Source organism: Equus asinus, chromosome 13 (assembly GCF_041296235.1).
Source record: "Equus asinus isolate D_3611 breed Donkey chromosome 13, EquAss-T2T_v2, whole genome shotgun sequence".
Classification (NCBI taxonomy): Eukaryota; Metazoa; Chordata; class Mammalia; order Perissodactyla; family Equidae; genus Equus; species Equus asinus.
In genome coordinates, this window is record NC_091802.1 from 57,341,487 (window position 1) to 57,356,144 (window position 14,658).

The 14,658-nt window shown below is 59.9% G+C and overlaps 1 protein-coding gene across 7 annotated transcripts in view; it reads left to right on the forward strand.

The window, feature by feature from the left end:
* The window catches only part of SEPTIN9 (septin 9), a 161,332-nt gene that overhangs the window by 67,467 nt on the left and 79,207 nt on the right, over positions 1-14,658 (forward strand). The window lies entirely within an intron of this gene.

Below are 14,658 nucleotides of genomic sequence, written 5' to 3' on the forward strand. Positions count from 1 at the left end.
TCTGACTGTGCGGGTCTTCTTTTCCATAACCGGCTCCTTTACTGGGCACCTACTGTGTGCCAGGCCCTGAGATGGGCACTTTCTATATGCGTCTCTCAGTCCTCCTGGAGCCCAGCAAGGTGGACAGGTCACAGAGCCTCACACAGGTCACAGCTGGCCCAAGGCCACACCGGGAGGCAGACCCAGGTCCTCCTGACCCCATACCTGCATCGTCCATTGCTTCCTACTGCTGAAACCTGCCCCCAGCCCTCCCTTGTGCCCCATCGCTTATGCAGACCCTGCCTGGCTATGTGGAAACCTTGGTCGGCTTGTCCCTGGTGGATGGGAACAGCCAGGGATCCAGAGCCTGGGGTCTGGCGGGGGCTGCTTCTACTCCACTCCCAGCCTTGCAGCTCTCCAACATGGAGACTATGGTTTTTTTCTTTTTTGCTGAGGAAGATGGGCCCTGAGCTAACATCTGTTGCCCATCTTCCCTTTTTGCTTGAGGAAGATTCATCCTGAGCTGACATCTGTGCCAGTCTTCCTCTATTTTGTTTGTGGGATGCTGCCACAGCATGGCCGTTGACGAGTGGTGTAGGTCTGTGCCTGGGAACCGAACCTGGGCTGCTGAATTGGAGCATGCTTGACTTAACCACTAGGCCACAGGGCCAGCCCTCGGTGACCATGTTTTTGAAGCAGGAATAACAGTGCCTACCTTGCCGGGTGGCTGGGAGGCTTGGGAGGGGCCATGTACGCAGAGCCAGTGCATAGGGGGCACCGTCTGCTGTCAGAGTCTGGCTCTGTGGGCCGGGGCGGGGTTTGGAGGTGGGGTGGTTCAGCATGCTGGCTCAGCTCCTGCCTCTCCGTGCCTTGGTTTCCCATCTGAAGTGAGGGCATGGGTAAAATTGCTACGTCTTCGTGAGAATCGAATGAGTGAACGGAACCAGGGCACTCAGGACACGGAGACCGTTAAAGGCTCAAAGCAACAAACACTTCAGAATTACGGGACGTGCCAGGCAGGGCCCGAGGCCCTAGTGGAAAGGGGGCCTGTCTTAGTCCATTCAGGCTGCGATAACAAAAATACCCCTGACTGGGCGGCCTGAACAGCACCCGTCTATTCCTCACGGTTCTGGAGGCTGGAGGCCCAAGATCAAGGCTCCGGCAGACCTGGTGTCTGGTGAGAACCTTGGTTGGTAGCTGTGTATTCTTGCCGTGTCCACATGGGGTCTCCTTTAAAAGGGCACTAATCCCGTCACGAGGGCTCCACCCCAACGACCTCGTCACCTCCCAAAGGCTGACCCCTACCATCATCACCTGGCGGTTGGAATTCAACGTATGAATCTGGGGGACACATTCAGCCCATAGCAGGGACAAGCGTGAGCAAGCCTGGCTCCTCAGGAGGGTGACTGTCCATCGGGGAGCAATGTGACAGCTGTTCTAGGGATGAGCGGGAGATTCAAGGTGGGGCCCTGGCCGGCAGCGCCGGCCTCTCCCCTGCCTGCGAGTTACCTTGTAGCAGGTGAGTTATCTTGGAGGCCCTGGGCCTCTTGGACGTTCTCTGTAAGGTAAACACAGCGTGGGCCTTGGGCAGGTTTTGGGGCCTTGTGACTGACACGCCCCCTCGTCACATGGACCTCTGCTCCCAGCAGTGCCCAGTACGTCCTTTGGTTTGTGACCGACCCGGGAGCCGAGTGGTGGCAGCTGAGGCTGGACAGTGACCTTGGGTGACTTTTGGAAAGGTGGGGGTGTGTGGGGTTACTGGCCAGGGCTGCCTCCAGGGTGGTTGGTGCTTAGGGTTTTCTCCTTGAGGATTCTCAGGAGGGGGCGGTGGTGGTGGGGAGGAGGCTTGTGAGCCCACGGGAGGGCAGAGGTCCTCACTGCCTGCCCCTGGGACACACCCTGGGGTGCCAGGCCCACCCGGCCTTCCTGAGCCAGAACCTCCAAGAGGCAGGGGCCAGCAGTCTGTTTTTTCACAAGACCCAGAAATGATTCTGATCAACAGTCAGAGCTGAGAATGATCTGGAACCAGAACTTTAGAACTGCAAAGGAATGTAGAGAATGACTGTGGGAGCGTGCAGAGCTTGGAGCTGCGTGATGCTACGTGGAGAGCAGCACAGAGCCTGTCACGCACGAGCCCGTTGAAGAACACACACGTATATACACAGTCAGAGGACTGGAGGGCGCAGGCCAAAATGTTGACGGTGGCTCTCTGGGACTTGGGTTTATAGGTGTTTTTCTCTGTGTTTTGCAGATTTTCTGCATTGCACGTAAACTGGTTTTACAGTCAGGAAAAGAGCAATAAATATCACTTTTAAAGGTTCATTGTCAAAAAGAAAAACAGCTTATCCAATCCGAACTCCCACGCCGGTTTGAGAGACCCAGGAAGTGACTGGTCCCCTAGTGGGTGGCACAGAGCGAGGGCCACTGGGTCCCTGCTGGCTCTTTCCAGCTCCAGAGTGGGGAGCTGGGTGGGGTGAAGGCAGCTTTGCCTGAAGGCGCAGGCTGCTGGGGACATCTCTGCAGGCACCATAGGCAGCTGCATTTTCGGCCGCAGAGGAATGTGGCCGGAGCCTTGGTCCTGCCCGTCTGCCCAGGAGGGGAGGTGGGCTGGCCCTCCCTGTCCCCCGTGGGCGGGCTCCTCCAGCTCTGCCACGTGTTGGGAATTGCTGGACCCAGTCGTTACAGGAGCAGCAAGACTCACTTGGAGCTGGTGCAGGACTCTAAACGGCCTTCACTGGGGCCTACAGTGGCCCAGCTGGAAGGGGCCCTTCAGTCCAGCCCTTCCTGTCTGTCACCAGGAAACTGAGGCCAGAGGGGTCATCTGCCTGGCTCGGGTGGGGCGGAGACAGCACTTCTGGCGACTCAGTGCCTCTCCCGGCAGTCCCCAAGCTCTGGCCCGTCTGCAGAACTCCCTCACCCTCCCACACTGGGCAGTCATGCCGAGGACAACTTGGCTAAAATTCTCCATTTTTAGTTAAGAAAAGCGTAACTCCTGCCTGCAGCCCCATTTCCTGCAGGCTCTTTCCCTCTGCTGCCCTGGACGTCTCCCTCGGGGATCTTTCAGGCCGGTGGGTGGGTTGGGTCTCTGCTGGTGTGGTGGACCCCAGGCAGTCTCTAAGTGGGTAAGGGCTTGGCCCTGTTCCTCCTCCAAGTCCCCTGCAGCTGGTGGCCTGGCAGGGCCTGGCTGTCTGGGGGCTTCACAAGGTGGGAATCTGGGAGGTGATGACTAGTAGCTGGGCCCCAGGTGGCCGGCAGGCAGGTCAGAGGTCATGGGGCTGGGTGGGGTGGGGTGGGGGAGGTCTCCCAGGAGCTCCCAGGCACTGACGGTTTGGAGTTTGCTGTAAACAGCTCTCATTTTTTCCTTCTCCCACAGGCTGTAAGCAGAGTTGAGGGTTTGTCCATTTATGGGGTATGGCCCTGGAGGGGGTAGTTTTTCTGTCCACCTGTGGCCCAGCAGGCACACTGCCTGCCCCAGAGGCCCTTCGTCTCTCGGGAAGAAAGTGCAGGCAGAAGGAAGACGCCTTCCGGGCTCACAGTGAGGGCTGGGCACTCTCTGGGGGCGGTTGGGGCTCAGTGCCCACCCTGCCCAGAGGACGGTCTGTTTCATCCTTTAGGAGGTTTTTCCCCTAAAACTGTGTGGCGCAGGTGAACACCTGGAGGCTCATAAGAACGAAACAAGGAGAGCGTGAGTTGGTTGCTGCCTGGAGGCAGCGGCTGGATGTGCCCTGCGCAGTTGGGAGCCTCAGGGCAGAGGCCGGTCGGGGGCTTCTGGTGGGAGAGAAGGCTTGGTGGATGGCGTCGGAGTGAGCGATGAGTTTCCTGTGGCCCGCGTAACACAGCACCACAAAGTGGGGGCTTCCAGCACAGTTCTGCAGCCAGACGTCCGGAATCAGGGTGTGGGCAGGGTTGGTTCCTTCTGGAGCTCGAGGCGGAGCGCGTCCCGGGCTTCTCTCCTGGCTGCTGGGTGCCCGCACCCCTTGGTGTTCTGGGTTTGTACACACATCCCTCCTGCCTCTTCCCCGTCTTCACGCGGCCTGTCCTCTGTGTCTCTTGTCTTCTCCTTGTCTCTCTCTCAGGAGGACACTCATTATTGGATTTAGGACCCACTCTCAATCCAGGATGATCTCATCTCGAGACTCTTAATTAGATCTGCAAAGACCCTGTTTCCAAATACGGTCACACACACAGGTTCTGGGATCAGGGCACAGACATACCTTTGTGGGGCTTCTGTCAGCGCGCTACAGCGGCCCATCTCGGGGACCACAGAGCTCTGGGTGTGGGGTGAGTGGGGATCCGGAAACCAGGCTTCGATGTCCCTCATGGCCAAACTCTGAGTGACCATTGGCCTCCCCGGGCCTCGGCCTCCTTGTCTGTATAAAGAGAGTGTGGTAGCGTCCCATCCGACCCTCTGACCCACCGCCCGGTGGTCTGTCCCAGCCTGCAGGCCATGCCCAGCTCGCTTCAGGTTTCCAGGGGTCTTCTCGAGTTCTGGATGGGTGTGTGGAGTTTGCCAGGAGTTTGTCACCCCTGGTGAGAGCCCAGGAGGGCCTCGAGTGTGAGAGCCCTGCAGGCGGCCTTGCTCGGGCCCTACCTGGGCTCTTTGGAATAGCCGGGTGGCCCATCTGGTGGAGGTGCTACTGCTCCCTCGGGGCCCCTTCCAGAATCTTCTCAGTGTTTGGTTGTGGCCTCTCCCACGCAATGAACCCGCCTCCTTGTTTTAGTTTCCATCCCCCTCCTGCTTTGCCAAACCCCTCGTGTCCTTGAGGATAGAGACCAGGTCCACCCCACCCTCAGGACCAGCAGGAGCCGAACCTGGAAGGCCATCTTGGTGCACGCAGGGCTTTGTGGTCACAGAGTCTCCAGCTTGTTGTCCGGTCCAGCACGGCCAGTTTGGGGTCATGCCCTCCACACTTCATTTCTCAGGGGGCCAGGGCAGCAGCTGGACTCCTGGGTGCTCTTCTGACCGGAGGCTGACCGGGGCCTGAACTCTGCTGCCTGGGGTTGCCCTGCCCTGTAATTAGGCCACTGCTCATACTGGCCTGGGCAGCACCCACCTGCTGCCCGCCCCCAGGCCACAGCACAAAGTCCCGTCCGTCCCTCTGGCGTCCCTCAGCAGGTGGCGTGATTAATGGAGGGCTCCACCTGGGCCAAGCCCCCAGTGTTAGGCTTTTTTTTTTTGTTTTTTTGCATTTTTTTAAGTGCTTTTACTGTTTTCACCCAGTGCTCAGTGGGGTGAGGAAGGAGGGGTGGTGCCTGTGCCCCAGCGGATCGGGGATGACCACCACCCGGGTGCACGGTCGCCGGGCTGAGAACCGAGAAGGGAAGAGCAGGAAACTGGACCTGCTGACCGCCAGCCTGGCAGCTCAGTCCAGTGCCATCAAGACTGACCGACACGTACCTGAGGGTCTCCAGGTCCTGGTCTGCACCCAGCTTAGTCACGTGGGAGAGAGCCCACGAGGCGGGGACCGAGGGAGAGTTGGTTTGCAGAGCCTCTTTCATGGAGGGCGCGATGGGCTGGTCCTTGCTTCATGGTCCAGGGGGCTGGGCAGCATCCCAAGGTGTAGCACTTGGGGGGCTCCCCATCTGGGAAGTGGGGACGGCTGGAGGGTGGAGGTAGAAAGGAGGAGGAGATGGGCTGAGAAGATGGTTGGGGCCCCTCGTGCGGGGAGGGCCTGTGCTCCATCCTGGAACCTGCAAGGCAGTTCTCTCTCCTGGACAGAACCCCGGGGTCGGGGCTGGCAGGCCAAAGGTCATCTGTCCCGGAGGGGGCGGGGGGGGGGCCTCCCTCCAGGCAGGGCGGCCCTATATCCTCCTTAGACCCTGCTCCTCAGCCTTTCAGGGAGACATCCCCACCCTTCTTGTGAAGCCGCCCTGCCGTCCCCACCCTGGGTCAGGAAACCCCTCCCCCTCTTCCTGCATCTCTGCACTCGGAGCTGCGGCCCGCATCCCTTGCTGCTCTGGAGGAGGGACCACAGCGTGGTCAGTGGAGAGACCAACAGTGGGTGTGACAGAGGAGGGGAGATGGGTCCATCAGCGCAGGTCATTCTCTTGGCCCATGTCAGCTCATGTTCCTGTAGCTTTTAGTCAAGGAAAAAAGCAAGTCCAGCCTCTTCAGCTGACTTCTAAAGTCTGCCCGGAATGGCCCGGGGTAGTCGCAACCAGGGGGACTGGGCCGATGGGGGGAGCCAGCACAGAGAGGCCTTCATCCCGGGGAAGTGGCCCCCTGCGAGGCATGGCTGGCCCCAGGCCTGGGAAGTGGGTTCCTCAGAGCCTTTATTGGGGTTCTACTCCACGTAGGGAGATTTCTTGACGCAGAAGTCACTATGTGGCTTCAATGGCACCTGCGGAGGAGCGGCTGTGCTGTCTGCCCAGGACCCTTCCCTGTTGGGGGAGGTGAACACCAGTAATTCACCCACTGTAAGTAGGGCAACCAGATCGCTCGCTGCCCCAGCTGGGACCCTGTTGGGAGTGCAGAGGCGCCCTGACTGATGACAGTGGGCTGGATGCATGGGCCCTCGCCCCAGGCAGACATGGGGGGAGCCCTGAGGCCAGGCAGGGGCAAGCGGCAGGAAGGGACCGTGGGGTGGAGGGTGGCGTTCACCAGCTGTGCGGGGTCGGGGGAGCTGGGGGGCTGACGTGGGCCGAGGGGTGTGAGGCTCCTTCCCGCCAGGCCAAACTGATTCTAGGGCACCTGTGGCCCTTCTCAGAGCTGGAGGATCACAACGGGGAGTGGCTTAGGATGCACAGCTGGAGAAGCAGACCGAGTGGCGTCGGAAGTCCTCCTCCTCTTTCGGCTGCTGTGTTGGCGCTGCTCTCACAGAGTGCCACAGCCTAGGGGCTTGAAACAGGGGAGGCCTAGCCCCCCACAGTTCCAGAGCCGGGTCTGAGATCGAGGTGGGCAGGGTTGGTCCCCCCTGGAGGCTCCGAGGGAGGGTCTGTTCAGGCCCCTCTCGCAGTTTCTGGTCTTGCCGGTGGTCCCTGGCGTCCCTTGACTGGTAGACACATCCCTCCCATCTCTGCTCCGTCTTCACGTGGCCTTCTCCATGTGTCTTCTTTTCTGTCTTCTAGGAAGATTTAGGGCCCACCCTAATCCAGGATGGTCTCCGCTCGAGATCCTTACCTTAATTATACCTGCAAAGACCCTTTTCCCAAATACGGTCACTTTCACAGGTTCCGGGCGTTAGGACTTAGACGTACCATTTTGGGGACCACTGTTGGACCAGTGTCCTCTGCAGATAGCATAGCAGATTCTGGAAGCTGCTGTAAAGGAACTGGATAGGACCTCTTGTCCTGTTCTGGGTGGCTGGACTCGGGGAGGGGGTTGGGAGCTGGGGCTGCTTCCCCGACGTCCTCACTGCCAGGTTGCTAGAGGGCTTCTTCCAGAAAGAAAGTAACATCATGAATTTGGGGAGAAGAGGAGGTCTGGGATCGATCCAGGGGGCTAGCTGGTGACCACAGCTGCCACTGGGCTCCCTGCCCGTCACGGGAAGTCCTGTTTGTGTCCCTAGTGGAGGGGCTGGGGTCACCAGCTCTCCGCTTCCCACTTTGCACTTTTCTTGTGCCCGAAAATGTCACGGGCCGGGAAGGGCTGCTGTGCTCCGGGCTGCATGGAGGGTCCCCCTCAGCGAGTGGCAGCGCAGCAGCTCTGGCCTGGGAAGGACAGAGGGGGCTCGTTGGTTTCTCTCGGCCCCATGAGGGAAACCCAGCCCAGGTGGGGCATGTCAGACCTGCTCCTTCGCCCATCCTGTTCCGCAGGCCGCCTGGGTGGAGACCGTGAGGGGGAGGGGCCCCCGGAGCGCTCGTGTCTCCCAGGCCCAGGGCACCAGATGCAGAGAGAAAGCAACTCCTCCTAACACCCAGAGCAAAAGACAGTCACCAGAATAAATCGAGGGGCAGGAGGGTGACTTCATGTTCTTTACTTGGGGCCGAGTGGTCTCCCCTGGGCGTCGAGACCCTGGTGAATCTGAAGTTCTCAGGGACACTGTTTGCTCTCCCTGCACATTCCCCGGGGCTAAGTGGAAGTGGGTCCAGCTGGTTCCTCCTTGTCCAGAGGCCACAGGGCAGACCCTTGGTCAGACTGTGCTGGGTGCTGAAATGCAGGCCTGTGTCTGGTGGGACAGCCCGGGACCTGGGGCCGTGTGCACGCTGCCCGCATACCTCAGGTTGCCTTCAGCTGGCCACGTGTGCAGACAAGCCCAGGGCAGCCATCAGCCCTCGGCCACCATGCGGGGCCCCGAGCTGGAGCTGGAGGCAGAATGGGGCTGGCACAGGGCACAGGGCACGGCTCTGAGCAGCTCCTAGACTGTGCCTGGCCCTGCAGCAGCCAGGCCTGGCCGTGGGGAAGGCAGAGGGCAAGGGATGCTGAGCCGTGGGCTCCGGCACCTTCTGCCTTCTTCCTTTGTGTGGACTTTGCCTCTTGCCGTCGTTGTCATTGTTGTTAAACACACGTGCCTCGCCGACGGTGCTGCTTGGCTGACGGGCTGTTTACTGTCCGCTCGGTTCCGCGCGGCCTCAGCGTCTATTTTTAAGCTCTTCCTTTTGGACGGTTTTACTTCCTGAGGGCACTCCCCTCCCACTTTCCCTGTCTGCGTCCTCCTCTGTGCTGAGCCTGCGTCCCCACCCCTGCCCTACCTGCCCCCTTAGCCATCCCCTCCTCCACTGAACCCTCAGGGGTGCTCCGAGCCCCCAGGAGCCTCTGAGACAAGGATTCAAGGGGGAGGTGATCCCGGGGGTCCCCGAGTGTGGGAGTGAAACAGAGGGGAGATGGCCTTTAAGGGGCCTCCTAGCAGGCGCTGGCTGTGGGCAGCTGGAGCTCAGCCCCCGCAGCACCGTGCACCCCAGAGTTGTCCCACCCTCCAGTTAGGGCCTAAAGGCTGCTGGAGTCATGGAGCAGTGTTAACTTCTTCCTGCCTTCCAGGCTTGGGCACCAGGAGAGGCCCAAGGGCAGAGGGGCAGATGCTGGCCCGTGGCTGTGGCTGTCATGGACACGGACGGGTAAAGCAAGTGCAGCCTCAGCCGTCGGTGGAGTGACCACATGTGCATGGTGCATGCCCACCACGGGGTGCACACATGCAGATGGTACCAATTATAATTGTACCAACAGCAGTAATGATCGTTGCACGGGCACCACCATGTCGTCCTGTCAGCGCCTGCAGCTCAGCAGACGAGGAAGCGGAGGCTTGGGGATTGCTGTGGTCGGGTCACTTTCCTGTGGGAGCCTGGCTCCTGGCCCTGACCTAAGAGGTGCCGTCTGCTTCAGGGCCGCAGGACCCTGCCATCCTCCCCACCATCCTCTGGCTGGCTCTCCCCTCGAGGCACACAGGGCCTGTGTCCTGCACTTCCCTCTGCCTGGCGTTACCCTGTCCCGAGCCCCTGCTCTCCCCAGTTCACTCATTCTTCAGCTGGGTCCCTTCAGCTTTCTTCCCTTGGGTTCCTTCCCTTTGGAGGATTTGTTATTTAAATGGCCCACTGTCCTGATTCCTTTTCCTTCCAGAGGCTTTTCCCTGCCCCACCTGCACCCTCCCAGCTCCCTGTCCGTCACAGCCAGACCCCCTCTGCCCACCCTAAGGCCCTGTCTGAGGAGCAGGACGAGGGGCTGCATCTAGCTCACCCCAGGAGTGGCACATGATCCTGGACCTGCTCGGTGTGTCCTGACCGCTGTGCAGTCACCTTTGGGGGGGGTCCTCTGGCTTCTCCTGCGGGCTCAGGACAGAGAGCAAGGAGGCACCCTCAGCCTGGCACCATGCTTCTGGGTTCCCCAGGCCCCTGACTGTGGCTGCTGGGTGGCTGCCCTGTTCAGGGACAGAACCTGCTTTGCTGCTCCCTGGAAGGCACTCTGTTTGCTCAGGGCGGGTGCTCCTGGAGCCTGAGCCCAGAACCGGCCCCTACACCGGACAGCAGCACCTGTTCCCTCCCGTAGGAGCTGTGGGTGGGTTCGTTCTGACTTTGGGCCCCGGCGTTTCTTTGCCTGACATTTGTTCCTGGCTGGAGTGGGCTCTCTGGCCTGCCGGAGCCCCCTGCTCAGGCCGAGGCCCGCCATGTGCACCAGGAAGCGCTCGGGAGCCGGGAGAGGTTGGCCGGCAGCCTGCGGTCAGAGCAGCGGCCTTCACAATGGCCCCTTGTGTGCAGCACATTCCTCCTTAAACAGGCCCAGACCCAGGCTGCTCCTGCTTCGGCGGCCTGCCTGCTGGGAAGGTTTGCTTCTGGCGAGGGGGCTCCGGCCTCTGCCTGGGACCCGAGGGGCTCGATGATGGGGAGGGCCAGGCTCTGGGGAAGGCATGGAGCGGGCCGCCAGCATGTGGTCACCCACACCCCCCTCCTGAAATCGGCAAGGTCTGCTTTTTAAAAACCACGTTGATAGTTTAATCCCCTGAAAATATGAGGGGACCTGTGTTCAGTGTAGGCCGTCAGGAGAAGGCAGGAGAGTCTGCTGGAGAAAAACACGCACCTTCGTTCCATCCAGAGACGGCGCTTTCTGTGAGCTGTGCGTGCGCGCTGCACATGTGTGTGTGAGACGAAAGCAGGGTCTTTGCATACATCTTGTATCCTGCTATTTTTACTTAATATTCTCAGCATTTCTCATCTTCAAAACTGTGATTTTGATGACTGCGCAGGACTTCAGCATATGGGTTTAGAAAATCTACGTAAACCCGAATTGTTTCCAGCATTTGCTGTTTTTGTGCTGATGCAAACGTGCTCGTACAATAAATCTTTCTGTACTTCTGATCGTGTCCTTGGGATGAATTCCCAGCGGAGGCCCAGCGCACAAGCCGTCTTTAGGCTCTTGTGCGTGTCGTGGAGGACAGAATGGAGAAGGGCCCAGGAGGGCTTTTGGGAGCAGGGGAGGTTCGAGCCCGGCTTTGGGGGGACTTGAATTCAGAGGAGGGAGGAGGGGGGCATCCTTATTTTGGAAATAGTGTCCGCAGAGGTGAGCACCTCCTGCCCTCTGCGAGATGGCCGTATTTTTCCTTCCCAGGGGCGGTGTGGGGGACCTTCCACTATGACCTGACCCCGTATTTGTCTGATGCTCTGTGCCAGTCCACTTTGTCATGTGCAGCTGGGGGTCACTTGCATGCCCACTCACTGTGTTAACATCCTGCAGACAAGAGAGGGAGCAGCCAGCGCCACTCCCCACTGCGTTGGTCCAGTGAAAGGCCGCTTTTCTGCCACATCGGTCCCTCGGGCAGACGGTTATCAGATCTGAGTGCAGTCATGCAGAGGTTTCAAATCTGCAAAACGACAACCTCTTGAGCACTCTTGCTGGCTTCTGAGGCCACATGTGGACACCCCTTTTCTGCCTCTACCCCCGCGGGAAGGGGGTGTGTGTGCAGGACCCTGCACATGTTTTTAGGACTCTCATGGGGGAAGAACCCCGTGCTGGAGGACCCTGTCCTGCCACCTTCGTGACAGGCTGTCTCCTAATTCTTCCCAGCTGGGTGCTACTCATGTCAGGACGTCCTCCGTGGGGAGGCAGCCGTGCATGGGCGTCCCTCACGAAGCCTGCCCTGAAAAATGATCTGGTTTCATCATCAAATGTTCTGGCGTAAATTTAGAGCAGTGTTATTCCCCTGATGACTTCTCCCACCACCTGGGGTTTTGTGTGATTCCAGGAAAGAGAAAATGAGGCAGCTTTTCCTCCTCTGGGTCCCTGGACGGTTCTGGAGTCGCTCAGTCACGTTTCCATCGGCCCATCCGTTGCACATTTGTTGAGTGTGGTTGGGGCTGGGGTGCAGGACAGGGTGACAGCGCCAGCGGGAAGGGCCCCTGAGAGTCCTGCAGCCCAGAGCTTTCATCCTTCTAATGGTCCCTGTGTTGACGTCCTGTGGCTACTGTAACGATGACCACGAACTGCGTGGCTTAGACCACAGAAGTGGATTCCCTCGCGGTTCTGGAGCCCAGAAGTCCAGAGTCAGGTGGTGGGTAGGTTCACGCTCTCTCCCAAAGCTCGAGGCCGCTGGTGGCCCCGGTGTTCCTTGGCCTGGGGCAGCATCGCTGGACCGCTGCCTCCGAGGTCACATGGCCTCTCCTCTGGGGCTCAGATGCCCCTCCTTTTTCTATTATGAGGACACTTGGCGGATTTGGAGCCCATCCTAAGTCTGGGCTGATGTCATCTCAAATCCTTGCCTTAATTGCATCTGCAAGACCCCTTGTCCCAGTAAGGCCACATCACGCGTTCTGGGACGTAGGTTTTTGGGGGACACGGTTCAACCCACCGCAGGACCTTAGAGGAAAGTGGGGCTCCTCCGGCTGAAATGGGGGGGAAGACCTAGTGGCTCCCTGCTGAGGCCCGTCCTCTGGGGCTCCCCAGGGCTCCGTGCCCGCAGTTACAGACCCGTGATGTAGTCCAGCCTTTAAGCTGTCTAGAAGCACCTGAGGCCCAGAAAGGGATGGAGAGCTGGCTGGTGGTGTAACCGGGGAGGGGACGTCGGCTGTGTCCCCAGGGACCCCAAACACACCCCCCTGAAGCCAATCCCAACGATCGTGACCTGGCATGGATGACGTGGCGTGAACTGGTGGGGGCAGGGTTTGGGAGAGGGTGAGGGTGAGCCTGGCTTTGGGGGGACTTGAACTCAGAGAAGGAGGAGGTGGGCCTGTTTGGGGGGATGACGTAAACTGTCAAGAACAACTGTAACGACCCCGGACGTTTGCTGAGTTGTCACCATCCTGATGGTGGGAGCAGCCCCTGTTCTCTCAGAGCATAGGACTGACGGGATGGGACCATGCTGGCTGGTAATCGCCCAGACAGGTGAGAAAGCCGGACGAGAAGCACGCAGATGTACGGGGCCAGGGAGTGACATGCGCCACGAAGACACTCGAAGCAGCAAGAGAAGAGAGGGTGTAGACAGCTGGGGTGGCAGGAGTGAGCCACGCAGACGTCCGGAGGAAGGAAGAGTGTTCCTGGGAGCGGGCTGGCTCAGTTCAGGGGACGGGGTGGGGGCGGGTCCCTCAAAGTCGCCGCCACATCGGGACGGTAGATGCCTGAGTCTGCATCTGCAGGGAGGGTCTTCAATTGTGAGTGGACAGTGGGGGATACCTCCAGATGGACTCCCCAGGGAGGGACCTCTCCAAATGGGGGCCCAGACCTCGCCAGGACTTCCAGGAGGGGTCTTCTTAGCTTCTTGGGGCAAACCTGAGAAAAGGCCCTTCCCTGCCTGGTTTCTGTTTTCTCACTCAGCCCCAGGGAACCACCACCAGTAAGGACGCCTGGAAATGCCCGTGCCCAGGTGGCTGGGGCACCAACCCCTCTTCTAGGGAGCTCAGAGACAGACAGGAGCCACCGTTTGGGGACAGTTTGGACAGTGCTCTCGAGACAGGGGGAGACCAAATGCCTCAGGCGGCCCTGGGCACCACAGGAGGACGCAGCGCCCAGCATTCAGCTCCGGACTTTCTGGCCTCTCCTCAGGGCACTGCAGGCTCCTCTGGGATGGGCAGTCTGTGCTGTGCCGTCATCTCGGTGACGAGCCCCGGTGGAGAGGCGGGGCTGCACCAAGTTGGGATCCCAGTGCGGGCACACCCTGCGCCCTGGCTCAGGACTCTGCTGCCCTTGGCCACGTATGTTATCAGCCAGAGGTCACCGGCGGGGCCTGCATGCCTGCACGGCAGCAAGGGGGCTGAGCAGCAGATGTGTCCCTGAGACAGGGCACGGGATGACCTACCAGCTCCCAAAATCTGCACAGCTCCCTCCCTCCGTGGACATTTCCAGTCCCTGCAGGGCCTCTGCATTCCAGGATTTTATGCCCTCTGTCCACCAAGAAGGACGGGTGCCTAAGGGCTTGGAGAGGCTCCCACAGGGGTGCCAATTTGGGGAATTGGAAGTTCAGGCGGCCACCTATCAGGGACTATGGCCTCCATCACCCCAGCGTTTAAGAGCACATCCTCCCCAGCCCCCCACCCATTCAGCTGCCCCCCATACCCTCATCATCTGAAGGAGGTGCTGTCTCTTGGGAAGACATGAGAGCTGTGTTGGAATTTGGAGGAAAGAAGCCTGGAGGGAGGGGCTGCTGAAATGGCCCTGGAGAGCTTTTGGGGGCCGGGGACCAGCTGCGGGTCGGGGAGGAAATGGTGGGGTCCCATGAAATCCTGAGCGCCAGGGGCTGGTGAGGCGGGAGAGGGGTTGGGGAGACCCTGTGGGCCGCTGAAGGCTGAGCTGTGGGCCCAGCCAGGAAGGAGCTGGTGAACGTTCCTGCCACGTGGGCCCCTTCCTGCTCTGGGCTTTGTAACCCGGAGCAGCTGGTTCTCGTTTGCAGCGTGGCTGCAGAGTCTGTGCGGATGGCGGCTTCCCAGGCGTTGTCCCCACTGCCTCGGAGAGGGCAGATCCTGGTGGAGATGGCGGTGGCCCGGTGGAGATGCTGGGCTGCAGGGCGGGAGTCACGTGGTCACTCTCTAGCGTGGGCCCAGGTCTGGCTGGGGCGAGCAGTATGGGATGGAGGAAGATGCAGAGGAGGGTGAGGACTAAGAAAGTCAGGTGGTGTGGACCACAGAGGTGTCTGTGTTATTCTGCCAGAAACTGTGTTAAACCACAGACGACCAAGTGGTGAGAACTTTGGGCCTTGCAGTTCAACGGGGCTGTGTCTGGCTCTGCCACTCACTCTCTGCCCCACTGGGCACATTGCTTAAGCACCCAGGCCTCAGTTTCCCCATGTGTACTGTGTCTACATCATAGGGTTTTGTGGGGAGTGA